Source organism: Chrysemys picta, chromosome 4 (assembly GCF_011386835.1).
Source record: "Chrysemys picta bellii isolate R12L10 chromosome 4, ASM1138683v2, whole genome shotgun sequence".
Classification (NCBI taxonomy): Eukaryota; Metazoa; Chordata; order Testudines; family Emydidae; genus Chrysemys; species Chrysemys picta.
In genome coordinates, this window is record NC_088794.1 from 62,657,830 (window position 1) to 62,685,818 (window position 27,989).

The 27,989-nt window shown below is 52.8% G+C and overlaps 1 long non-coding RNA gene across 1 annotated transcript; it reads right to left on the reverse strand.

Annotated features, from left to right (window-relative positions):
• Positions 1-16,775: 16,775 nt before the first annotated feature.
• Positions 16,776-27,758, reverse strand: LOC135983060 (uncharacterized). The gene is made up of 2 exons (XR_010600550.1): positions 27,379-27,758; positions 16,776-23,468 (listed from the first exon to the last, which is right to left on the reverse strand). It is a non-coding gene; the product is annotated as an uncharacterized LOC135983060 (long non-coding RNA).
• Between the last annotated feature and the right edge of the window lie 231 nt (positions 27,759-27,989).

Sequence of the window (27,989 nt, forward strand, 5' to 3'; positions counted from 1 at the left end):
TTGGTAAAACGTCCCCTGTGGTCCACCAGTGCTTGCAGCACCATGGAAAAGTAGCCCTTTCTGTTAATGTACTGGCTGGCCTGGTGGTCCGGTGCCAGGATAGGGATGTGAGTTCCATCTATGGCCCCACCGCAGTTTGGGAATCCCATCGCTGCGAAGCCATCTATGATCGCCTCCACGTTTCCCAGGGTCACTACCTTTGGCAGCAGTACATCAACGATTGCCTTGGCTACTTGCATCACAACAACCCCCACGGTAGATTTGCCCACGCCAAACTGGTTCGCGACTGACCGGTAGCTGTCTGGCGTTGCAAGCTTCCAGAGGGCTATGGCCACTCGCTTCTGGACAGTCAGGGCTGCTCGCATCCGGGTGTCATTGCGCTTCAGGGCAGGGGACAGCAACTCACAAAGTTCAAGGAAAGTTCCCTTCCGCATGTGAAAGTTTTGCAGCCACTGGGATTCATCCCAGACCTGCAGCACTATGCGGTCCCACCACTCAGTGCTTGTTTCCCGTGCCCAGAATCGCCGTTCCACGGCATCAACATGACCCATTGCCACCGTGATGTCCTCGGCGCTGGGTCCCGTGCTTTCTGAGAGGTCTGTGCTACTCTCAGACTTCAGGCCCTCACCGCGGTGCCGTAGCCTCCTCGCCTGACTTATCTGCATCTGCCTCAGGGAAAGGTGGATGATAAGCTGCGAGGCGTTGAGAGCGGCCACAACTGCAGCGATGGTCGCAGCGTGCTCCATGCTCGCAGTGCTGTGGCGTCCGCGCTGTCACTGACTAGAAAAGTGCGCGAACTGATTTCCCGCCAGCGCTTTCAGGGAGGGAGGGCGGGAGTGATGGACGGATGACGACAGTTACCCAAAAGCACCCTCGACACATTTTTTTTACCCAGAAGGCATTTGCGGCTCCACCCAGAATTCCAATGGGCAGCGGTGACTGCGGGAACTGTGGGATAGCTGCCCACAGTGCACCCACAGTGCACCGCTTCCAATGTCGACGCTTTCCCCATTACTGTGGACTCACAAAGTCGAATTACTGTCCTTAGTGTGGACACACACGTTCGACTTTGCAATATCGATTCCAAAAATTCGATTTAAGTAAAATCGAACTACTCTCGTAGTGTAGACATACCCTTAGGTAATCTGCTTATATATGTACGCTCACTACTTATAATCACTTTAAAATTTTCAGTAGTTAATAAATCTGTTTTATATTTTTACCTAAAACAGTGTGTTTTGCTTGAAGTGCTTGGGGGAATCTGCTCAGGAACAAAAACTGCTGCATTGTCCTCTCCACATGGAGGGAGGGATGGACTGGGTAATAAACCCAGTGGTCAGGCTTTTGATCAGGACAAGATGGTACAGCTCTGGGGTCCTAGGCTGGGGAGAAGCCTTCATGTAACTGCAGCTGGGTGTGTCCCTGCCTGTGGGAATGTCTGTGGGAGAGCAGGACGGAGAGCAGTCTGCAGCTTGTCACAGCAGCACAGTTAGGGCTTGTCTTCACTACCTGCCGGATTGGCGGGTAGCAATCGATCTATTGGGGATCGACTTATCGCGTCTAGTGAAGACATGATAAAATCGATCCCCGATGGCTCTGCTGTCGATTCCGGAAATCCACCGCGGCAAGAGGCGGAAGCAGAGTCGATGGCAGCGCGGCAGCGGTCGACTCGCCGCCATCCTCACAGCCAGGTAAGTCGACCTAAAATACGCAGCTTCAGCTACGCTAGTCATGTAGCTGAAGTTGCGTATCTTAGGTCGACACCCCCCCCCCGCCCCCCGGTAGTGTAGACCTAGCCTGAGAGAGGGAGCCCAGGTCGCTTTGCCAGAGGACTCAGTGGTACCCCGGTTTCAGGTTGCACCCTGGGGAAACCTGTCACAGACCTCTAGAGGTCCCTTCCAGTCCTAAGATTCTATGATTATATCTTGCAAGTCTGAGGGGTGGAGGGAGAGTGGAAGACATAATGGAGTGTACAGACCTATGAAACATTGGCAGGGAGCAAACCAAGGTCCGGGTGGGGGAGACTCTTCCCCTTGCCCCATAGCAAATGAGGCCCCTGTTTGGAAGCATCTATTTAATTATGGCACAGAGGGGGCTGGCCCATTTCCCTTTAAAGGGGCTGGTCACCCTGCACCAGTCCTCCCACCCTGCAGCCATCCTATCCCCAAGGCAGGTGCTACATCATCTCCCTATTATTTCCTCTGCTGAGCCCAGACAGGCTGCTTTCCTCTCGGCCAGCCCTCTGGCCCCTCTCTCAGCTGGGCACTTTCTGAGCCCAGCCTGCCTCTTGTTGGGCATACCTTCTTTGTCTTGGAGAGCTGGAACCTCTCCACCACCTCTTTCAGCATCATTTCTTCCTCCCTGCCCCCGTTCTCCTCTTTGCCTGGGAGGGCATACGGCCTGGCTTCCCCCACAGCAGCTAGCTTCACCTCACAACCTCGCTGCACTGTCTGGTACCATCAGCTCCAGCCTGTGCAGGGCCCTCTCTTACGCAGCCTGGTCTCCTCTAGGTCTCTTTTTAGCTGCTGTTTGTTTCTGAGTGCCTCCTGCAACTCCCTTTTGTACCTGTCCCTCACAGCAACTAGACTCGTAATGGCCACGGTCTCCAATACCACGGAAGCTTGGCCACTGCACTGGGAGCTGGTACTGCCAAGGCTGCAGAGCCTGTCGTTTCTATTCCCCCTTTGTTCGACCCTTGCCCAGCACAGCCCAGGGTACTCCTTCCACAGGCCAGCGACCCTGGCTCGCTGATCGGTAAAGCTGTTTCTCTCAACCTCCACCTGCCTCAGATAGCTTTCCAGACGCAGGCCCGGTCCACATGCCAGACCTGTCAGCATAGCTAAGTCACCACCCCTGAGTGATGCAGTTACACTGACTGAGCTCCTGGTATAGACAGCACTATGTGGGCAGGAGGGCTTCTCCCATCGACAGAACTACTGCTTCTCGGGGAGGTGGAGAACCCATGCTGAGTGGAGAAGCTCTCCCATCTGCATTGGTAGCATCTTCACTAAGAGCTGCAGCGGTGTAGCTACATCAGTGCATGTGCAAACAAGCCCGCAGCCTCTGCAGCTAGAACTCGGCCAGCTTCCTGTTCCTGGGGCCCTGCCTTTCCCCAGGCTAACATCCTTGCCCCCCGAGTCAAGTTCTTGGTGGGACAGAGCCTTCTAATATGCCCAGTCTTCCCAGATCCGCAGCATCTGCCCCCAGGGACTTGCCCTCTCTCAAGGGGCAGAACCTCCTTATGTGCCCCACTTTTCTGCACTTGAAGCACCCAAAGCTATTGCCAGAGGATGTTGTGAAGGCCAACACTATAACGGGGTTCAAGAAAGAACTAGATAAGTTCATGGAGGATATGTCTATCAATGGCTACTAGCCAGGATGGACAGGGATGGTGTCCCTAGCCTCTGTTTGCCAGAATCAGGGAATGGGCGACAGGGGATGGATCACTTGGCGATTACCTGTTCTGGTCATTCCCTCTGGGGCACCTGGCATTGGCCACTGTCGGAAGACAGGATACATCCACAGCTTGGATGGGTCATTCAGTCCTTTGTTTAGAGCTTCAGTTTGTAGAAAGGTTTCAGTGGTAGCCGTGTTAGTCTGTATCAGCAAAAAAAATGAGGAGTTCTTGTGGCACCTTAGAGACTAACAAATTTATTTGGGCATAAGCTTTCGTGAACAAGATCAATTGGAGGAGTGGTGTTAATATAAATGGAGAACGATTATCTTATCTCAGATTTGTGGACGACATCGTACTAATTGCTGAAAGCACCAACCAACTGCAGAGCATGCTACGAAGACTCGACAAGAAAAGCAGTCAGGTCAGTCTGAAAATGAACCATTGCAAAACGAAATACATGCGATCAGACGTCTTACAAAAAGCCTGAATAATGGTAACAGGAGAAGAAATTGAAGAAGTGGAACAGTACATATATTTGGGCCAAGAAGTTAATATGCGCCAAGACATGAACGGAGAACTCTCGCGAAGGATTCGGGCAGGATGGTGTGCGTTTAATTCCATCAAGGACGTCCTCAAAGGAAAAATCAACAAGACCACATGTACAAATATCTTCAGTTCAACAGTGCTGCCAGCCATGCTGTATGGCAGTGAAACGTGGGCACTGACGAAGAGAGAACAGCGGCTGTCGGTAGCTGAAAGGGCAATGAAACGAGCTATGTTGGGAATTTCCCTTCTGGATCATATTCCAAATGAAATGATTAGAGAATGCAGCAGTGTGAAAGATATTGTCGTGGAAAGCAGATATAATAAGATACGATGGGCGGGCCACATAGCCTGGTTCACAGACAATAGGTGGACCACAATCATTACTGAGTGGTACCCACGAGAACAGAAAAGACCACCTGGTCGGCCTTCAAGAAGATTGGAAGATGACATCGTTAAACATTTTGGATGAACATGGAGAAGAAAGGCAAGAATGGGAGAAGAATGGCAGACGTGATGTGATCGGTGCAGTCTTAACGACAGCTGAAGACCGATTGATCCAGGTGATAAGCTTTTGTGGGCTAGAACCCACTTCATCAGATGTATGAAGTGAAAAATACAGGAGCAGGTATAAATACATGAAAGGATGGGGGTTGCTTTACCAAGTGTTAGGTCAGTCTAACAAGATAAATCAAGTAACAGCAGGATACCAAGGGAGGAAAAATAACTTCTGAAGTGGTAAGAGAATGGCCCATTACTGACAGTTGACAAGAAGGTGTGAGTAACAGTAGGGAGAAATTAGTATTGGGGAAATTAAGTTTAGGTTTTGTGATGACCCAACCACTCCCAGTCTTTATTCAGGCCTAATCTGATGGTATCCAGGTTGCAAATTAATTCCAGTTCTGCAGCTTCACGTTGGAGTCTGTTTTTGAAGTTTTTTTGTTGAAGAATTGACACTTTGAGGTCTGTTATTGAGTGACCAGAGAGACTGAAGTGTTCTCCTACTGGTTTTTGAATGTTATGATTCCTGATGTCAGATTTGTGTCATTTATTCTTTTGCGTAGAGACTGTCCGGTTTGGCCAATGTACATGGCAGAGGGGCATTGCTGGCACATGATGGCATATATCACATTGGTAGATGTGCAGGTGAACGAGCCTCAGATGGTGTGGCTGATGTGGTTAGGTCCTATGATGGTATCCCTTGAATAGATATGTGGACAGAGTTAGCACCGGGGTTTGTAGCAGGGTTTGGTTCCTGGGTTGGTGTTTTTGTTGTGTGGTGTGTAGTTGCTGGTGAGTATTCGCTTCAGGTTGGGGGGCTGTCTGTAAGCGAGGACTGGCCTGTCCCCAAGCTCTGTGAGAGTGATGGATCGTCCTTCAGGATAGGTTGTAGATCCTTGATGATGCGCTGGAGAGGTTTTAGTTGGCGGCTGTAGGTGACGGCTAGTGGTGTTCTGTTACTTTCTTTGTTGGGCCTGTCTTGTAGTAGGTGACTTCTCGGTACACTTCCGGCTCTGTCAATCTGTTTCTTCACTTCACCAGATGGGTATTGCAGTTTTAAGAATGCTTGATAGAGATTCTGTAGGAGTTTGTCTCTGTCTGAGGGATCGGAGCAAATGCGGTTGTATCTTAGAGCTTGGTTGTAGACAATGGATCATGTGATGTGGTCTGGATGAAAGCTGGAGGCATGTAGGTAAGTATAGAGGTCACTAGGTTTCCAGTATAGGGTGGTGTTTATGTGACCATCACTTATTAGCACAGTAGTGTCTAGGAAGTGGACCTCTTGTGTGGACTGGTCCAGGGTGAGGTTGATGGTAGGGTGGAAATCGTTGAAATCTTGGTGGAATTCCTCAAGGGCCTCCTTTCCATGGGTCCAGATGATGAAGATGTCATCAATGTAGCGCAAGTAGAGTAGGGGCGTAAGGGGACGAGAGCTGAGGAAGCGATGTTCTAAGTCAGCCATAAAAATGTTGGCATACTGTGGGGCCATGTGGGTACCCATAGCAGGCCCGCTGACTTGAAGGTATAAATTGTCCCCAAATCTGAAATAGTTGTGGGTGAGGACAAAGTCACAAAGTTCAGCCACCAGGTGTGCCGTGATGGTATCGGGAGTGCTATTCCTGATGGCTTGTAGTCCATCTTTGTGTGGAACGTTGGTGTAGAGGGCTTCTACATCGATAGTGGCCAGGATGGTGTTTTCTGGAAGATCACCAAAGGATTGTCATTTCCTCAGGAAGTCAGTAGTGTCTCGAAGATAGCTGGGAGTGCTGAGTGCTGGTAGTGTAGGGCTTGAGGAGAGAGTCTACATAGCCAGATAAACCTCTATCAGGGTGCCAATGCCTGAGATGATGGGGCATCCAGGATTCCCAGGTTTATGGATTTTGGGTAGCAGGTAGAATACCCCTGGTTGGGGCTCTAAGGGTGTGTCAGTGTAGATTTGTTCCTGTGCTTCTTTAGGGAGTTTCTTGAGCAGATGGTGTAGTTTCTTTTGTAAAAAGTGACAAAGAGTCCTGTGGCACCTTACAGACTAACAAACGTATTGGAGCATAAGCTTTCGTGAGTGAATACTCACTTCGTCAGATGCAACATGGCTACATAGTAATCCTCAGTGGGGTCAGAGGATAATGGCCTGTAGAATGTGGTGTCAGAGAGAGAACTGGAATTAATTTGCAAACTGGACACCATCAGATTAGGACTGAATAAAGACTGGGAGTGGTTGGGTCATTACAAAACCTAAACTTAATTTCCCCAATACTAATTTCTCCCTACTGTTACTCACACCTTCTTGTCAACTGTCTGTAATGGGCCACTCTCTTACCACTTCAAAAGTTATTTTTCCTCCCTTGGTATCCTGCTGTTAATTGATTTATCTTGTTAGACTGACCTCACACTTGGTACAGTAACCCCCATCCTTTCATGTATTTATACCTGTAGTTTGACCCCATTGCCTCTTGTCCTGCCCTCTGTGGCAAGAGAGAACAACTTTTCTCCATCTTTTTTATGGCAGCCTTTCAAGTATCTGAAGACCGTTATCAAGTCCTCCCTTAATCTCCTCTTTTGCAAACTAAACACGCAGTTCCTTCAGCCTTTGCTCATAGGACTTGCATTCCATCCATGGGCGGCGCATGAATCATCAGCCGGGGGAAGCTAGCCCTCAGCCCCGCCCCTTTCACCCATGCCGTGTCTCCCCCCGCTGGAGCCCAGAGGCACACCCCCCCCCCAAGCGCCAGGAGGGCAGGCAGCACAACCCCAGCCCCAGAGCGATGGGAGGGCGGGCGGCGTGGCCCAAGCCGGGGCCACACGACAGGGAGACTGGAGCTGCGGCGAGCGGCAAGCGGGGGAGGGATCTGGAGGCAGAGTGTGGGCGGGGCCACGCCTGGCTGTTTGGGGAGGCACAGCCTCCCCAGCCTATGATACCCACCGCTCATGATTCCATCCTTTGATCATTTTTTTCGCTCGCCTCTGGATCCTTTCCAGTTTCTCTACATCCTTTCTACACAGCAATGACCAAACTGGACACAGTCCTCCAGATGAGGCCTAATCAATGCTGAGCAGAGCGGTACTATCACTGCCTGTGACTTGCCATACATCTCATCCTGGGAGGCTGAGCCGGGCTATTCTCCCCATTGTGCGGAGGGGAAATCAGCCCCACATGCTCAGAGGCACTTAGGCCCATTGATTTCAATGAGAGTTAGGCACCTGAGGATCTGAGCCTAAGGGTACATCTGCCCTGAGTGGAACAAAGGCAGCTGGCTCATGTCAGGTGACTTGGACTCTGGCTGCACGGCTATAGCACTGCAATGGAGACGCTCAGGCTCAGACTGGAGCCTGGCTTCTGAGCCCCCTCCCCATCCCATAGAGTCCCAGAGCTCAGGCTCCAACCCAAGCATCCACACCGCAGTTCGATAGCGCTATAGCCCAAGCCCCACGAGCCTGAGACAGCCGACCTGGGCCAGCTGCTGGTGTTGTGTTGTGGTGTAGATATACCCTAAGTGACGTGCCCAAGGTCACGCAAGGAGTGTGCAGCAGGGCATGGAACTGAATGCAGGTTTCCAGAGCCCTGTAACCACTCGGTCACCCTTCATCCAGGCTGTCAGGGACGCAAAAAGGAAATCCCAAGGCAAACGCCAGTGGTTAAAGCAGCCTTTCTATAACAGGACCAAATCCACTCCCCTACCATGCTTCGGATAATAGCACGATACCATTATAAAATGTTACCCAGCTTAAAGTGATTTAACCGGCTTCAGCTGAGGTTTGCCCACCTGCTCGAAGAATCCATTCCTGCCAGTGTAAATGCCGGTGAAGGAGTCGGCTTAGCAACACTGAAGCCGGGGTGATATTGTGCCAGGGTAGGAATCGTGGGGGAACACGAGAACAGACAGACAACCATTTTCCTAACAGGGGCAAGTCTTCTGCTGGGCATTCCACCTTGCATGTGCAGCACTGTGCCACAGGGGGGCAGCATTACTGCAGCTTCAGCACCCCCGGCACGCTTTATTTCAGTGGGCACCAGGCCACAGGCCACGTCTGGGGCACAGGGTGCAAGGGGGTTCTGGGACTGGGGGCAGATTTCCCCCCAACACACTGCGGGAGAGTCTGTTGAAGCCACAAGAATCCGCCTCAGTCAGTTTCATGCTACTGACCTGTGCCCCCAGTGCTGGGCCCTGTGCTGGGAGAGTTGTCCCTGCTGTGTGAGAAGGGTCCGTAGTGTCTAGACCGAAGCCCTGCACTAGCCAGCAGGGGTCACTGCAGAGGGATGCAGAGGTTTCCTAGATTCCAGGACCAGAGGGAACAATGTCATCATCTCGTCCAACCTCCCGCATATCACAGGCCAGGGAACTGCCCCCAGTCATTCCCAGAGCTGAGCTTTGAGACAAACAGCTCATCTGGTCAGTGAGGGAGAACCCACCATGACCCTCGGTCAGCTCTCAGGATTGATCGCTCTCACTGTTAGAAATGTACACCAGATACGACTGGCACCGTCACCTCACTGGGGGCGCTCTGTGGCTGGCAGGACTGAGGTAGGGAATGGGGAGCTGGATTCTGGCTCATCCCAGGTATTGGCGTCGGGCCTTTGTTGCAACAGGCACAGCTAACAGCAATGCCTGACTCACCACGTGGCCCTGTGGTCGGCTCCCAGTGCTGGGGGAGAGCAGGAAGGAGATGCAGTGCATAGGCACCAACTCCATGGGAGCTCTGGGGCCGGAGCACCCATGGAAAAAAAATAGTGTGTGCTCAGCATCCACCAGCCACCCGCCGATCAACTGTTTGGTGGTGGGCGGAAGGCGCTGGGAGGAGGGGTGGAGTGGGGGCGGGAAGAGGTGGAGTGAGGGCGGGGCACGCTCGGGAAGGGGGTGGATCGGGGACAGGAAGATGCAGGGCAAGGGCGGGGCCTCAGGGGAGGAGGTGGAGTGGGGGCAGGAAGAGGCATGGTGAGGGTGGGGCCTTGGGGGGAGGGGACAGAGTGGCAGTGGGGCCTTGGGGTGGAGCCGGGGGGAGCACCCTGCCAGAAAGAAGAAAGTCGGCGCCTGTGCTGTGGTGTAAGCCAGGAGCTGCAGCCCAGCTCCCCAGGGCGGATGGGGGAGCTAGGACCCTGTGGTCTGTTCCCAAGCAGTCAGTGAGCAACTGATTCTCCCAGATAGGGCGACCAGACAGCAAGTGTGAAAAATCGGGACAGGGGTGGGGGGTAATAAGAGCCTATATGAGAAAAAGACCCCAAAATCTGGACTGTCCCTATAAAATTGGGACATCTGGTCACCCTACTCCCATAGGGCTACACCCAAAGTCCCTTTGGAGTCAATGGAGAGATTCCCACTCACGCCCATGACCTTTGTAGCGGCAACTCTACCGCAGTCTTGGCACGAAGGCCAGCAGGTAAATCCTCGCCTGTGCGAGCCCCGCAAGCAGCCTCGGTAGCACCAGGGGCTTGTAGGTGGGCAGCGGGCAGGGTAACTTACCTGCCCAGTGATACACACGGCAAGAGCTAAAGCTGCCGCCTAGCTGCAAAGTTCAGATCCAAATGCCATTACGGGCTAGGCCGGGGCTGGCTTTGGCCATCACAGTTGGAGGAGCAGCTGCACACTTTGGATTGGAGTGTGAACTTTCCCCAAGCTTGGGCCAGATGCTGGGTCAGACTCCTCTAGAAGTGCTCTGGAAATGACCTGGCTTGTAGTGACCGACCGCTGTAGCCAGGCTAGAGGCACAAGAGCATTTGAGCGCCAGGGTGGTCAGCACAGAGAAACAGCCAGAGCTTGGCTTATATTAACCCTGTAAAGGGGTTCCCATCGGGGGGGGGGGCACAGAGCTGTACTACAGCCCCGAGCTGCACTACGTTGCTGGCATAATCTGCAGGGCTGGTGGGGACACAAGATATTTCCCTGTGGCCTGCATCCCCCTCCCCCTGGTGATGGATCCCTGCATCCACAGATGGACAAGGAGCAGCACAGCTTGGAGAGCCAGTCCCCCCAACCTCCTGCACGGGCGGAGGTTCGGTGCCATCTGCAGGCAAAGCTGGAGCCCAGTTCAGTGAGCATAGGCAGCGAGTTATATGGGCCCATGCTCCACCAATATTCAGGAATGTGGGCCCAGCTCCCCAATGTTCGGACTTATATTTTCAGAGCTGTCCCGTCCATAGGGTGGACTGCCACGGGCCCCGCACTTCAGGGGGACTCAGGGTCCATGGTGGCCTCGGGGACTAGCGGGGGGCCTGGTGCCGGCAGCAGCGAGTGACCCGGCCCCACCCTGCCTCTTCCCGCCCCTTAGGGTGACCAGACAGCAAATGTGAAAAATCGGGACAGGTGGTGGGGGGTAATAGGAGCCCATATAAGAAAAAGACCCTAAAATCGGGACTGTCCCTATAAAATCAGGACATCTGGTCACCCTACCGCCCCTTCTCCACCTCCACCCCTCCCCCATTCCACCCCTTCATCCAAGCCCCTGCCCTGCCTCTTTCCGGCTTTTGCCCCCTCCCCCAAGCAACACCGGGAGCTGGCAGGGCAGGATGGAGTGTGTCATAAATATAAAGGGAAGGGTAACAGCTGTCCTGTGTACAGTACTATAAAATCCCTCCTGGCCAGAGACTCCAAAATCCTTTTTCCTGTAAAGGGTTAAGAAGCTCAGGTAACCTGGCTGGCATCTGACCCAAAGGACCAATAAGGGGACAAGATACTTTCAAATCTTGGGGGGGAGAAGGCTTTTGTTTGTGCTCTTTGTTTGGGAGTTCGTTCACTCTTGGGACTGAGAGGGACCAGACATCAATCCAGGTTCTCCACATCTTTCTAAACAAGTCTCTCCTATTTCAAACTTGTAAGTAAATAGCCAGGCAAGGCATGTTAGTTTTCCTTTGTTTTCTCAACTTGTAAATGTACCTTTTACTAAAGTGTTTATCTTTGTTTGCTATACTTTGAACCTGAGGCTAGAGGGAGGTCCTCTGAGCTCTTTAAGTTTGATTACCCTGTAAAGTTATTTTCCATACTGATTTTACAGAGATGATTTTTATCTTTTTCTTTAATTAAAAGCCTTCTTTTTAAGAACCTGATTGCTTTTTCCTTGTTTTAAGATCCAAGGGGATTGGAACTGTATTCACCAGGAGTTGGTGAAAGGAAGGAGGGGGGATGGCTTATTTCTCCCTGCTTTAAGATCCAAGGGTTTTGGATCTGTATTCACCAGGGAATTGGTGAAAAGTTTTCAAGGCTTCCCAGGGAAGGGAATCCACTTGGGAATGGTGGCAGCGGACCAGATCTAAGCTGGTAGTTAAGCTTAGAAGTTTTCATGCAGGCCCCCACATTTGTACCCTAAAGTTCAGAGTGGGGAAGAAGCCTTGACAGAGTGGGACAGGCTGGGGCCTAGTTGCGCGCTGCTGCTGGCACCAGGCCCCCCGCTAACCTCCTAGGCCACCCTAGACCCCGGGTCCCCCTGAAGTGTGGGGCCCCCCTAAGCATGGGGCCCGGGGCGGTTGCCCCAATCCGTCCTATGGACGGAACGACTCTGCTTGGACCCATTCTGGGCACCACCAAAAATTATACAAACCTGGCGACCATGTCAGTGACTGATTGCTAACCACAGGAGGTACAGCACTAAGCGCGCTGTGCCCTACTGGCACTGCTTAGCTGACAGCTCCTGGCTCCCGCAGCTGGAAAGCAGGAGCTGCTCACTGACGCTTGTGCCATCAAGAGCCAAAGAAAGCCCAGCTCCTCTGTTCAAGCCTCCAGCCTCAGGGCTGTGGGGGAAAGGAGACAGCTACAGACTGAGGGTGATCAGCATTAGAGCCGGCTGCCTGGCAGAGGGTGAACAGGCATAGCAACTGCAGAAATCCCATAGCAGACACGCTCTGCTGTGACTGCTTCTCCCAGGACCAGAGGGCAGGAACCAGATCCTTTCCTCGGGGACACAATGCTAGCAAACACCCCAGCAGCCCTGCTTTAGTGGGACATCCCCCAGTCCTGGCACTTATGGGGCTACGCCTCTTTGGCTGAGTTGCTCTGTGCTGCAGAGCCTGCAGGGGGCACTCTTGCGACAGCTCCAGGCTCACAGCAGCTTGCACAGGGTCAGCAGATGACATGTCCCCTGCATGAGCCAGCCGCTGGGTGTTTACTGAGCAACTGACATCCAGAGGGGTCTCCATCTGTGCAGGGCACAGCCCTGTCATGCATGACAGGTCCCCAGCCACGTGCTGTGAGGGCGCAGCAGGAGCCCGGGCCCACCGGGGATGTAGCTGTGCTGACATCCTGACTGCAGGGAGCAGATTGCACTGGGATCAGAGCTGATGGTTTCGTGCTGGCCTGGGCTGGTAGATCAGGGGAAGGGGCAGGTGTGTTGGGGTGTGGGGGGAGAACTGACCAGCAGCCCCAGAGAATAGTTATCCCCAGTAGAGGGAGGACTGGGTGGAGGGATAGCTCAGTGGTTTGAGCATTGGCTTACTAAACCCAGGGTTATGAGTTCAAGTCTTGAAGGGGACATTTAGGGATCTGGGGCAAATTTCAGTCTGGGGATTAGTCCTGCTTTGAGCAGGGGGTTGGACTAGATGACCTCTGAGGTCCCTTCCAACCCTGATATTCTATGACTGTGCTGTGCCACACTGCCTGGCTCTTTTTCCTGGGCTCTTATTCACAACATGCAGAGTCCATGTCTTTTACTCATGGGCACTTTGAGAGTCCACTCACTGCAGAACACAGCGCAGCCCTCCCCCAAACTTTATCTGCCATGCCCAGCTCACCTCTGGGCTCTCCCCTATACGTCCTCTTGCTGCCCAGTATAGATCCTCCCCAAATGGCACTAATGACCTTACCAATCGCCTCCATTTCAGCTTAATTCATTCCAATTAATCCTGTCATCTTCTCTGCGACAGAACTGCCTCAGTGACCAGGGTGCTCCTGCCAGCACTCTGTCACAGACCCCCCCCCCGAGGGGGACGAGAGCACAGTCTCCATGGCCCTCAGGCTACCAACGAGGGGCCCTGACAGCCGGAACTGGACTGAGACTCCCCCCAAACAGCCATCAGATGGAACCAGCGCCCTAGCAGGGAAAGGCCCCAACTCCCTTGAGCCAGCCACCCTGCATGAGGGGGCCTTGTTCCTCTCTGAGTCCCGTGCTCCCAGCCAGCCTGCTGCACTACTGGGGGGCTGCTGCATGCATGTGTATTACAGTGCTGTGCCGGGATGTGCACCAGTGCCCCTGGGGGCAGCGTGCATGCGGGAGGGCATCGCCCCCTAAGTATCTGCGGGTGGGGAACAGGGGAGGCAGAGGATATGTGGGTGGAGCACGTCCTTTGCTCCAGCCAGGTAGCATGGGCTGCTTTGCCATCTGCAGCTCTGGGCCCTTTCCCACCCCAGCCAGCTATACAGCTCCCCAGCCCACATGCTAGCTGGCCAATCCAGGGGCACACTCTGCCCCTCTATGCTGCCCCTGTGCTTGGATCACAGTGGGTCTCACTCCAGTTCTCTCTCACATCCCCTTTGCTCTTAGAATAATAGAATCATAGACTATCAGGGTTGGAAGGGACCTCAGGAGGTCATCTAGTCCAACCCCCTGCTCAAAGCACGACCAATTCCCAATTAAATAATCCCAGCCAGGGCTTTGTCAAGTCTGACCTTAAAAACCTCTAAGGAAGGACATTCCACCTCCTCCCTAGGTAACCCATTCCAGTGCTTCACCACCCTCCTGGTGAAAAAGTTTTCCTAATATCCAACCTAAACCTCCCCCACTACAACTTGAGACCATTGCTCCTTGTTCTGTCATCTGGAGAACAGTCTAGATCCATCCTCTTTGGAACCCCCTTTCAGGTAGTTGGAAGCAGCTATCAAATCTCCCCTCATTCTTCTCTTCTTCAGACTAAACAATCCCAATTCCCTCAGCCTCTCCTCATAAGTCATGTGCTCCAAACCCCTAATCATTTTTGTTGCCCTCTGCTGGACTCTTTCCAATTTTTCCACATCCTTCTTGTAGTGTGGGGCCCAAAACTGGACACAGTTCTCCAGATGAGGCCTCACCAATGTCGAATAGAGGGGAATGATCACATCCCTCAACCTGCTGCTAATGCCCCTACTTATACAGCCCAAAATGCCGTTAGCCTTCTTGGCAACAAGGGCACACTGTTGACTCATATCTAGTTTCTCGTCCACTGTAACCCCTAGGTCCTTTTCTGCAGAACTGCTTCCTAGCCAGTCGGTCCCTAGTCTGTAACAGTGAATGGGATTCTTCCGTCCTAAGTGCAGGACTCTGCACTTGTCCTTGTTGAACCTCATCAGGTTTCTTTTGGTCCAATCCTCTAATTTGTCTAGGTCCCTCTGTATCCTATCCCTACCCTCCAGCGTATTTACCACTCCTCCCAGTTTAGTGTCATCTGCAAACTTGCTGAGAGTGCAATCCATGCCATCCTCCAGATCATTAATGAAGATTTTGAACAAAACCGTCCCCAGGACCGACCCTTGGGGCACTCCGCTTGATACCGGCTGCCAACTAGACATGAAGCCACTGATCACTACCCGTTGAGCCCGACGATCTAGCCAGCTTTCTATCCACCTTACAGTCCATTCATCCAGCCCATACTTCTTCCACTTGCTGGCAAGAATACTGTGGGAGACTGTATCAAAAGCTTTGCTAAAGTCAAGGAATAACACATCCACTGTTTTCCCCTCATCCACAGAGCCAGTTATCTCCTCATAGAAGGCAATTAGGTTAGTCAGGCATGACTTGCCCTTGATGAACCCATGCTGACTGTTCCTGATCACTTTCCTCTCCTCTAAGTGCTTCAGAATTGATTCCCTGAGGACCTGCTCCATGATTTTTCCAGGGACTGAGGTGAGGCTGACTGGCCTGTAGTTCCCCGGATCCTCCTTCTTCCCTTTTTTAAAGATGGGCACTACATTAGCCGTTTTCCAGTCATCCAGGACCTCCCCCGATCGCCATGAGTTTTCAAAGATAGTGGCCAATGGCTCTGCAATCATATCTGCCAACTCCTTTAGCACCCATGGACTTGTGCTCGTCCAGTTTTTCTAAATAGTCCTGAACCACTTCTTTCTCCACAGAAGGCTGGTCACCTCCTCCCCATACTGTGCTGCCCAGTGCAGTAGTCTGGGAGCTGACCTTGTTTGTGAAGACAGAGGCAAAAAAAGCATTGAGTACATTAGCTTTTTCCACATCCTCTGTCACTAAGTTGCCTCCCTCATTCAGTAAGGGGCTCACACTTTCCTTGACTTTCTTCTTGTTGCTAACATACCTGAAGAAACTCTTCTTGTTACTCTTCCTGGTCTGTTCTGTCTGGGTTCTAGTACTGAGCTCATCACCATGTATCTGAGTGCCTTCCAGCCATGTATGACGCATGACTGACCTCTGCCACCTGTCTGTCCTCTGCTCCTCGTCCCAGGTGGAGAGATGTGTGATGGGGAGTGCCTGGGGGGCTGGGGAATGTTTTTAGAATATGGATGCACATGGACAAACGCACATGGACACACACACACTCACACACATGCGTTGCTCTGTGTTTGTGGTAGAGGAGGCAGGTCAAAGAAAGGTGCCGTGCACTAGGAGTGGGAGCTGGGCTGGCTCCCGGGGAAGCTCATTCCACAGTTTGGGGACAGCCCTCGAAAGCGCTGGCTCCCACCCAGCCAAGTTTTGCTCTGATTGTGGCGAGTTCGCTGACCAGCGGAGCAGAGCTGGTGGCCAAGGTTTGTACCCCGGAGTTGTGGGCTCTAGCCTCTCATACATACCCCAGGCCCAGGATCTCCCTTGAAGGACTGAGCCCTTGACCTTGTCTGCTGTTCTCTGCGATGCCGGCAGAGCGAGCGGAGGCCAGGTTGGAGGTGCGTGTGGTAGCCTGTGTTGCTGAGGAGACGCTGCGGCATTTTGTATCAGTTGACAAAAAGGTGTGAGTAACAGTAGGGAGAAATTAGTATTGGGGAAATTAAGTTTAGGTTTTGTAATGACCCAACCACTCCCAGTCTTTATTCAGGCCTAATCTGATGGTGTCCAGTTTGCAAATGAATTCCAGTTCTGCAGCTTCACGTTGGAGTCTGTTTTTGAAGTTGTTTTTTGTTGAAGAATTGCCACTTTTAAGTCTGTTATTGAGTAACCAGGGAGATTGAAGTGCTTTCCTACTGATGTCAGATTTGTGTCCATTTATTCTTTTGCATAGAGACTGTCCAGTTTGGCCAATGTACATGGCAGAGGGGCATTGCTGGGACATGATGGCATATATCACATTGGTAGATGTGCAGGTGAACAAGCCCCCGATAGTGTGGCTGATGTGGTTAGGTCCTATGATGGTGTCCCTTAAATAGATATGTGGACAGAGTTAGCACTGCGGTTTGTAGCAGGGGTTGGTTCCTGGGTTAGTGTTTCTGTGGTGTGGTGTGTAGTTGCTGTTGAGTATTTGATTCAGGTTGGGGGGCTGCCTGTAGGCAAGGACTGTATTTACACCTGCTCCTGTATTTTTCACTTCATGCATCTGATGAAGTGGGTTTTAGCCCATGAAAGCTTATGCCCAAATAAATTTGTTAGTCTCTAAGGTGCTACAAGGACTCCTTGTTGTTTTTGCTGATACCGACTAACACGACTACCACTCTGAAACCTGTCACCCTTGCTAATGGTTGCAGTGAATCTGTAGCCAAGGCGCACAGTTACCTGCAGTCCGTGTTTACAGAAAGCTCCCATTCCCTAGGGCTGGTACCTGCATGTGTTGCTGGCTTTCTGCAAACACAGCTGCTCCGTTGCTGATGTAGGAGCTGGGCTCTCTTTCCGCTGGGAAAAAGCCAAGCTAGATTTTCCAAAGAGCTCCGGACCAGATTTTTCAAATGCTCAGTGTCCACAACTGAGGCTGGATTTTCCACAGAGATCATCTCCCCACTAGGTACCTGAATAAAGGCCAGATTCTCCAAAGCCCACAGGGCCCAGCGCGCATCCAGCATGCTGAGCTCTCCTGGCCATTAATTTGGTGATGGAGAAAGCAGGGATAGTGGAAGAGAAAAGGGAGAAAGCCAGCTAAATAGGAGCTGCAAAGTTCTTTTGCAAAGCTGAGCTCTGGGCCTAGCATGGCATGTGTTAGAGTTGCCAACTTTCTAATCTCACAAAACCGAACACCCTAGCCCTGCCCTTTCCCCAAGGCCCTGCCACTGCCCCACCCTTTCTCTGAGGCCAATTCACTCCATCCTCCCTCCCCCCATTCACATTCATCAGGCTCGGGCAGGACGCTGGGGTGCAGAAGGGGGTGAGCGCTCCAGCATGGGATGCGGGCTCCAGGGTGGGGCCAGAAATGAGGGATTCAGGATGTGGGAGGGGGCTCAGGGCTGGGGCAGAGGGTTGGGGTGCAGGAGGGGTTGAGGGCTCCAGCTGGGGGTGCGAGCTCTGGGATGGGGCTGAGGGGTTCAGAGTGCAGGAGGGGGCTCAGGGCTGGGGCAGGGGGTTGGGGTGCGGCTCTGGCTGGGGGTGTGGGCATCGGGGTGGGGCCAGGGATGTGGGGTTTGGGGTGCAGAAGGGGGCTCAGGACTGGGGGTTGGGGTAAGGGGGGATGGGCTCCAGGAGGGAGTTTGGGTGTGGGAGGAGGCTCTGGGCTGGGGCAGAGGGTTGGGGTGCAGGAGGGGGTGAGGCTCCAGGAGGGAGTTTGGGTGTGGGAGGGGCTTCCGACCTGGGGCAGGGAGTTGGAGCACGAGAGGGGGTTTGGGTGCAGGCTCCAGGTGGCACTTACCTCAGGCGGCTCTGGGAAGGGGCTGGCATGTCCAGCTCCTAAGTGGAGGGGCCAGGGTGCTCTGTGCGCTGCCCCTGCCTGCCTCCCGGCCAGTGGGAGCTGCAAAGCCAGCACCGGGGGTGGGGGCAGCGTGTGGAACCCCTGTGGCCGCCCCTACGCCTAGAAGCCGCCGGGACATGCCAGCAGCTTCCCGGGACATGCGCGGAGCCAGGGCAAACAGGGAGCCTGCCTTAGCCCTGCTGCGCCGCCAACTGGACTTTTAACGGCCCGGTCAGTAGTGCTGATCAGAGCCACCAGGGTCCCTTTTCGACCAGGCGTTCTGGTTGTAAACTGGACACCCAGCATCCCTACATGTGCTGGGGTACCCCGTTCCCCAACAATCCCAGCCCCAGAGCCTGTCTCTCTCCTGCCCATGTGCAGCACCACCTTTCCTTCCCCTCACCTCTTTGTGTGAGTCTTACTAATGATTTTGAATCGGGGCCTGGCTGCTGCTAGCCGGGGGAGCCTTGCAGGTACCTGGAGAGCCACACAGGCCAAGTGGGTTCCCCACTGGGGCTCACTGTGGGCAGCTCAGCTAGCTACAGGCAGGGCCGGCTCTAGGCATCAGCAAAGCAAGCAGGTGCTTGGGGCGGCAAATTTGCAGGGGCACAAGAATCCAGAGTGAGAGCTGAGAACCAACAGGGAGCCCTGGGAGCTGTAGTTCCTTGGTTAGCTCCCTGCCTATAGAGCCAGCCCTGGAGCAGGGAAAGAACTACATTTCCCAGCATTCATTTGGCCACAATTAACAGGAAAGGGAGGGGGAAGGAGTGTAGAACTGAAACCTCATGCTGCAGCTTGCTGTAAATGGTAGGAACAGAGCCAGCTCTATGTTTTTTGCCACCCCCCACCTCAGCCCTGGGCTCCTCCCGCACCCCTGTGTTGCCCCAGCCCTGGACTCTCCCCTGCCGCCCCAGCCCTGGGTTCTCCCCCAACCTGCATCTCCTGCCACCCCAGCCCTGGGCTCTCCCCCCACCCACTCCCCCCTGCCGCCCCAGCCCTGGGCTCTTCCCCCGACACACACACACCCCGTGCCGCCCCAGCCCTGGGCTCTTCCCCCCAGCTGCACCTCCTGTTGCCCCAGCCTGGGTTCTTTCCCCCCCGCACCCGCACCTCCTGCCGCCCCAGCCCTGGGCTCTCCCCCAAAGAAAGAATTGGGTGGACTAAATGGACATTGCACCTCTCTATCTGAAGCCTAGCAAGGCAGGTACGTGGATCCCACTAGAATTTAAAATGAAAAGTAAGGGAGGGGAGGCTCTACTAGACTGGGCAGCTTTAGATACAGTACCAGGCACGTAGGAGGATTTACACTTCTGAGCCATGGAAGCAGAAATTGACTTTTCTTTTCCAGATTTAGCTAATATTCAGAAAGGGAATCCAGCACCTGCCTTCCAGATTTGAACACCCTCAAAATTCAGGAGTGCTCAAGCTCAATTTGGGCAGCTGTTACTTCATTTCTCCCAAATCAAATATACTGATCCACTGTAACTTGCTGTAGGAAAAAGTAGAATAAATTGAGCAAGAAATGCTTCCCAGTGTGATTAGGACTGGAATTGCTATTTTCAACAGCCATTGCTTTTTTTTTATTATGATTATTATTTTTAAGTTTTAGTTTTATTTGTTTAAAAGGAAGACAGTGATATTGCATTGGCAAATTCCCCATAGAAACAAAGAATGGAAGAAAAGAATAATAAAGGCACCTCAACTTTTTCTCATTTATGTAGGACAGTCTTATAATAGGCATCCAGATAGCCTTCAATCACACAAGCTGAAAATTGTTCCACTTTACTGCAGTTCTGTAACCATATGGGAACCAATCCTGTCTGTGTTCTGTGCACATCCAAAATTCCTGCTGAATGACCCGCCCTGGGAGCGAGTTACCAGTGACCCAGGGCTGGGGCAGCAGGAGGGTGCGGGGGCAGCCAAAAATTTTTTTGCTTGGAGCAGCAAAAAACCTAGAGCCGGCCCTGGCTACAGGTCCCTGCTCTCCAGTGCTACCTACAATGGGAGGAGGGCCTGTAAGAACTGACTCAAGTGCTCCATGAGCTTCCAAATCTGCAGCGCACCCCTGGCCAGTGCTGGGCCAGGGAGCGCTTTCTGCAGATACTAGATCATGGCTGTGTGATCATGGCTCAATCCCTGGGAAGGTTCCTTGCCACCCCTGCAGACACCGGCCTCCTTACTACTCCTGCTTCGGCGCCTGATCCCGCTCCCATTCCACGACGTGGAACCAGATGGGCTTCACAGGGCATGAGGAAGAGCCCAGGTTTATAGAGGTGATACTAGCTAGTGATTAGAGCAGGAGAGCTGGGAGTGAAGACTCCTGGGTTCTATTCCCAGCTGTGGGAGGGAAGTGGGGTCTAGTGGTTAGAGCAGTGGGGGCTGGGTGTCAGGACTTCTGGGTTCTATTCCTAGCTGTGGGAGGGGAGAGGGGACTAGTGGCTATAATAAAGGAAGGAGCTGGTAGTCAGGACACCATGCGACCTTGGGCAGTTCACTGCCCCACTCTTGGCCTCAGTTTCCCCATTTGGATATGGGGGTGATACTGATGTGATAAGAGGGTTAACTAGCTAATGGCCAGGATTCCCAGCCAGAAGGTGCCAGAGGAGGACACAGCGTTGGTGTTTATGGGGAGGGTACGTCACCATCGGCTATGCATATGGCTCTGAACCCTGTGCCAGCTGAGAACACCCACAGTCTGCAGCACATCCCCAGAGCAAGCGCTGCACCCCACCACCCCATCCTGCTCAGAAAAGCCAGCCAGGGAGAGAGACAGAAACAAGGCCCCTCAGGGTTCAGAGAGAGGGAACCTGCCCCTGCAATTTATCCAGAAACAAAACCTTTCCACCCAGTGCTCTGTGCAACCACCCACCAGGGGAGGGGTTTGAAACTGGGTCCTGCAGGGTCTCATTCCCCTGAGCCTGCCCCACACTCCGGCCACCTCTCAGAGCTTGATTCTCTGCCCCACTTCTTCTACTCCCCTACCTGCAGCCCCCACTCCATTCCTCTGCATGATTCCCCCCATGCCACGCCTGTCCTTCCATTGCACCTCTGCCATGTCACTGCTCTCTGGGCCCAATTCACTGTGCACCCCCCTCGCTGCTCCCCTGAGCCCATCCCTCCCCCTGGTTTCCATAGCTTCCATCCTGTTGCTGCCCACGGAGCACGCTGGCACCAGCACTGCAACTGATCATTAAATAACAAGCTGTGCGGCTGTTCTCAGGCACGGCTTTAAACAGAGCTCGGGAGCAGCTCTTGCAGTAATCAGATCTTGACGGGCCTGGCTCTCTGAAATGCCAAACACCTGGTGCTCCAGCTGGCCCTTAAGCCCCCTTGGCACCATTCCCACCCCACCGCTGCCTGTGTGCAAACAGGCAAGCACAGCAGCAAAGAAAGGGCCAAATCTTTAGCTGGTGTAAATGGGCTAGGCTCCAGGTTGCGCTTACCTCAGGCAGCTCTGAGAAGGGTCTGGCATGTCCAGCTCCTAGGTGCAGGGGGCCACATGTAAATGGGCCAGATCCTTAGCTGGTGTAAATGGGAGTAGCTCCATTGCCATCAACAGAGCGGCACCCATTTACACCTGCTGAATATCTGGCCCAAAGTGTCTTCCTGCTGGGGGACCTTGGGTGAGTCACTTCACCGCTCTGTGCCTCAGTTTCCCTATATGTATAATGAATCTGACCTCCTTTGTAAAGGGCCTGTAGGCTGATCAAAAATGCTATATAAAAACTAGGCATTATTAGTGTTTGCTCACTGATTGTAAAGTCACCCAAACTATTTCCATTAGGGAAGGATACAGTGTGGTCTGTTCTGAGGGAGTGTGGTCTAGTAGCTAAAGCCCTAGTCCCATCTTTGCCTCTGAGTGACTTCACTTCCCCTTTCTGTGCTTCAGTTTCACCAGGATAGCTGGGTTCTAGTCCTGGCTCTGCCCACTGGCCCACTGGGTGACCCTCGACAAGGCTCTGGGCCTCAGTTTCCCCATCTGTGAAATGGGGATAGTGATACTGGCCTCCTTTGTAAAAGGCTTTGAGATCTATGGATAAGAAAGCTAAATAGGAGTTAGGTGGTGGTGGGCTAGAGAAGCAGAACTACTGTGAGCTTTGATTTGCACCCAGGATTTGCACCCTAGTTCCAAAGAGCAGGGAAAGGAAAGCAAATCCCTGTTCAGTGTGGTTTGGCCCGTCTACATTAGTTGACTGTAGTTACACCACTACAGCGGGCTGCTGAAAGTGCAGACTTGAGCACACCCACTCTTGGACACACCATCTGCTGGTGGACAGGCTGGGCTTGGTCATCTCACAAGCATCAGGATAGGCCTAGCTCCAATCACCCCGTGCCGCTTCCTGGCTGAACTACCACCGGACAGTTAATTAATGATGGCCAGATACTGCCAGCTAACAATGGGCCAAGTGTCGGTATCAAACTCTGATTCAGACCATTTCCCAAAATAATCCTTTGTTCCTAGAGCATCTTTGACCCAAGGACATTAAGAAACATTCTGTACATTGGTGACTGTGGCCCCACACCTCTGCTGCCCCATCGGGATTGGTATCCCTGTTTTACAAATGGGGAAACTGAGGCATGTGAAAGTGAGATGGCTTTCCCCGGGTTCTGTTCTCTACCTGTTCTTATACCACATTCGTCACTGCTGTGTCTGAGCATTACGTGACATGACGACCCAGCTGTCACGCACTCGTTCTCTCTTCTCTCCCCAGGGGGAGAAGTGTGGATTGAAGCATCTCCCCTGGATAGGGTGCTGGGGTGGGGCGTTTGTTTTTTAGATACACTTGTTGCTCTGTATTGATGCAAGAAGAGGGAGGTCAGAGAAACATGCCTCACACTTGGAGCGGAGGTGGGGAGGTTTGGGATGGCCCTTTGTTCTGGGTGGTTCGTTCCACAGCCTGGGACTGGCCCCCAAGGAAGCTGTGTCTCCTGCACAGACGAGCTTTACCCCCATTGTGGAGAGTTCAGTTGGGCCAGAGGAGCAGAGTTGTCAACTGTGGTCTGTGTCCTGGAGCTGTAGATACTCTGGACCCAGGCCACGGAGCGCCTTGAACAGAGACCATGAACTGGATTTATATTCAATGGCACACCAGCGTAGGGAGCAGAGGACAGGTGTGATGTACTCACGGCAGCCCCAGGCTGCTGAGGAGATGCCTTGCAATGTTCTGTACCCGTTGGAGTTCCTCAAGCGCTGAAGGCTTCATGCCCAGGTCTGTCACACTGCTGTACTCCAGCCAAGAAGTAACGACAGCATGAATCATTGAGGTCGGTCGTCATCCACCAGGGGAGGGTGGGGCAGTCTCCTAGCAGCTGGAGATGACAGAAAGCAGATGTTGCTACAGGAGAGCTCAGCGTCAGCAAGGAACCCTAGGGTCCCCCTACCTGGGGACCGAACTGATAATGGTGGCTGAGCCGACTGAGTCAGTGACAAGAACGGAGAACAGCTTCCTGAGGCTCGGTCCTGGCCTTTAACCACTAGACCACGCTCTCTCTCCCCACCCCCCAGAGAAGATTTTACAAATCTGACTGAATTCTTACCAGCAATCATTGACTGGAACATGCGTGAACCCAGCCTTCTCCTGCACTGTCACGGTTACATATCAGCTTTGAGAAACGGACGTCGGGGTTTGGTTGGTTCCTGCCACTATCCCATCAATAATTCAATATGTTCTCAGATCGGGCTCCAGAGCACAACCCCGGATCTGCTATTAATTCCTAGTGTCCCCCAGAGACACGCTGTAGTCAGGGCTGCCCTTCTGTTTGCTTGTTTCCTTTGAGAAGGTGCGGGGGGTGAGAGAGGGGATAGCCTCAGAGACTCAGCTACAGGCCTTAGCCACAAGGAACCTCCAGCAGCACAACGCAACGAGTTGGGGCATGGACTTGATACTGACAGAGCAAAGAGCACTTCCCACAGAGTGGGTCATCAGCTCCAATTCCTACAGCACCATGCCCCTTTGCACCGTGCTGGGGCACGGAACTCACTGGTCACCAACACAGCTGTAATACAGTTCCTCAGAGGAAGTCTGTGCATGTTTGTGGATCTCTGTAACTCACACTCAGGGCTCAGTAATGCTGACGGAGGTAAGGTTACTAAATAGTTTCCATTCTAAACCCCTAGTTTGGAATTTTCCAATGCTTCTGGGTTGAAATTTCCCAAAAAAGATCATGAGGGCTATGATGATTTGCACTGCAGTAGGTCCTACGGGACCCAATCAGGGTTCTTGGCCCCATTGTGCAAGGTGCTGTACATACATATAACAAAGAGATGGACCCAGCCTCAAAGAGCCTTTTATCCTTGTGTCATATTGAAGCCCTTGGTAGAAGCAGCATGGAGACATCACTTGTTATGGAAATTGTAAAGAATAAGAATCCCGGCGAGAAAGGAAGGATGGCCCAGTGGCTAGGGTGCTAGCCTAGGACACGGAGATGTAGGTTCAAGTCCCTGGTCTACCACAGACTGTGTGATGCTGGTATAGAATCATAGAATCATAGAATATCAGAGTTGGAAGGGACCTCAAGAGGTCATCTAGTCCAACCCCCTGCTCAAAGCAGGACCAATTCCCAGCTAAATCATCCCAGCCAGGGCTTTGTCAAGCCGGGCCTTAAAAACCTCCAAGGAAGGAGACTCCACCACCTCCCTAGGTAACGCATTCCAGTGTTTCACCACCCTCCTAGTGAAATAGTTTTTCCTGATATCCAACCTGGACCTCCCCCACCGCAACTTGAGACCATTGCTCCTTGTTCTGTCCTCTGCCACCGCTGAGAACAGCCGAGCTCCATCCTCTTTGGAACTCCCCTTCAGGTAGTTGAAGGCTGCTATCAAATCCCCCCTCATTCTTCTGTTCTGGAGACTAAACAATCCCAGTTCTCTCAGCCTCTCCTCATAAGTCATGTGCTCCAGACCCCTAATCATTTTTGTTGCCCTCCGCTGGACTCTTTCCAATTTTTCCACATCCTTCTTGTAGTGTGGGGCCCAAAACTGGACACAGTATTCCAGATGAGGCCTCACCAATGTCGAATAAAGGGGAACGATCACGTTCCTCGATCTGCTGGCAATGCCCCTACTTATACAGCCCAAAATGCCGTTAGCCTTCTTGGCAACAAGAGCACACTGTTGACTCATATCCAGCTTCTCGTCCACTGTGACCCCTAGGTCCTTTTCAGCAGAACTGCTACCTAGCCATTCGGTCCCTAGTCTGTAGCAGTGCATGGCATTCTTCCGTCCTAAGTGCAGGACTCTGCACTTGTCCTTGTTGAACCTCATCAGGTTTTTTTCTGCCCAATCCTCTAATTTGTCTAGGTCCCTCTGTATCCGATCCCTACCCTCTAGTGTATCTACCACGCCTCCTAGTTTAGTGTCATCTGCAAACTTGCTTAGAGTGCAGTCCACACCATCCTCCAGATCATTAATAAAGATATTAAACAAAACCGGCCCCAGGACCGACCCTTGGCGCACTCCACTTGAAACCGGCTGCCAACTAGACATGGAGCCATTGATCACTACCCGTTGAGCCCGACGATCTAGCCAGCTTTCTATCCACCTTACAGTCCATTCATCCAGCCCATACTTCTTTAACTTGGTGGCAAGAATACTGTGGGAGACAGTATCAAAAGCTTTGCTAAAGTCAAGAAATAACACATCCACTGCTTTCCCCTCATCCACAGAGCCAGTTATCTCATCATAGAAGGCAATTAGGTTAGTCAGGCACGACTTCCCCTTCGTGAATCCATGCTGACTGTTCCTGATCACTTTCCTTTCCTCTAAATGTTTCATAATTGATTCCTTGAGGACCTGCTCCATAATTTTTCCAGGGACTGAGGTGAGGCTGACTGGCCTGTAGTTCCCCGGATCCTCCTTCTTCCCTTTTTTAAAGATGGGCACTACATTAGCCTTTTTCCAGTCATCTGGGACCTCCCCCGATCGCCATGAGTTTTCAAAAATAATGGCTAATGGCTCTGCAATCTCACCCGCCAACTCCTTTAGCACCCTCGGATGCAGCGCATCCGGCCCCATGGACTTGTGCACGTCCAGTTTTTCTAAATAGTCCCGAACCACTTCTTTCTCCACAGAGGGCTGGTCACCTTCTCCCCATGCTGTACTGCCCAGTGCATCAATCTGGGAGCTGACCTTGTGCGTGAAGACAGAGGCAAAAAAATCATTGAGTACATTAGCTTTTTCCACAGGTCACTTAGTCCCAGGTCACTTAGTCCCAGGATCTCCACTGGCATTTACAGCAGGGGTCACACTCGGCTTCTCTATCCTGTTGGCAGAGGAGGTACAGAAGGCTAGGCCACCCTAGAGCAGTTCTTCTGGCTCAGCTGGAGGGGTAAGCACCAAGTCCGTGTGATCCAGGGAAAAGACATATACACGTGGATCTGGGGCACAAAGCCTGCCACTGCAGCTCCCCAAACTTCTATTATGAGAGCTCAAGGAGGCCTCTCCTGAGGGACACCATAATAGGTCCATTATCCTGTCTGTGGACCCAGCCACTAGAGGGCAACATCTCTCTCTCTGGCACACCCACAACGTCAGTACAGTACATCTCCCTTGCTGTCAGCCCTCTCTCCCTGCCATCTGTAGATAGAAGGCTCCTGTTCTAACTCCCACCCTCTCCCAGCATGGATCCACCTTTGGGAAATGGGCCCATGAATTATTCTGGGTGAGCAGAGGACATTTGTAAGCCTTGTAGCCCTCCTACAGACAATCCTCTTTCTTAGGTGCCTGGCTGGTGGGTCTGGCTCACATGTTCAAAGCATAACTGATTGCCAGGTTTGGGGTTGGGAAGGAATTTTCCCCAAGGTCCTGCCAATGTGACCTTCCTCTGCTTCCTAGGGCATGGATTATCTGCTGGGACCATCTGGGCATCTCTCATCAATTCCCTGCCATTGCAGGGGCCTTGGTGGCAGCTCGATCTCTCCTGCTCTCTGCCTGTGGCCAGGTTTGTCTCCTGAGAAGAGAAATGCTTTGGACTAACCCAAGTTACTGGGCTCCATAGAGGGGCACCTGGGCGCGATTCAATGGCTGGTGCTACACAGGAGCTCAGACTGGTCCCTTCTGGCCTAGCACTATGAAATCCCAACTGCCCTTCTCACCGCTGGGGTGGGGAGGTGATTATCTCAAAGGCAGTAGTACCTACTGGTGAGATCATAAGATCTGACAGCTCACTGAGTCTCCTCCGTCCCAGATCATAGCCCCGGTGCTGGAAAACCTAACCCTCACCTCATGAGAGCTGTCGTCTTCATTCAAGCCAGCTCCCTGCTCGGAGGAGCGGTGTTGTCTCAGCTTCCCCCCATGTCCGTTGCCAGCACGCAGTAATCTGAAACGCAGAGAAGAACCTACCAGCTGTTTCCCTCCGCCCACCTGCACCACACTGCAGTCTCAGCCACCCATTCTCTCCAGGGAGATCACTGCCTGCCATCTGCTACAGCCAGCAGGGTTTCAAAAACCACCCACCCCCAGGAGTAGAATCCGGAGTGCACTGGGGTCCTCCGGCCAAACTCTGTGAGGCATCAACTCTCCAAGAGGAGTGCTGCACCGGCCCATGCCGCCAGCACACAGGGCTTTCCCTGGCTTCTTTGGGCACCTACCCCCAGCCATGGCCAGCAGGATGGTTCTACCCTGCACTCGGAGAACCCCAGGAGAGCTGAACTCCCATGCAGTGGGGGGCGGGGTGTGCCGTTAAACATATATTCCAAGGAATGAACCATCTCCTTCAAATAGTCCATGCTGACCCTCATGTGTAGGGAGAGCTCCAAGGAGCCAGGTTACATGCTCACTAACACAGGAAGCTGACAAGCCGCCTAGGAGGGGCCAGATCCAAATCTCACAAG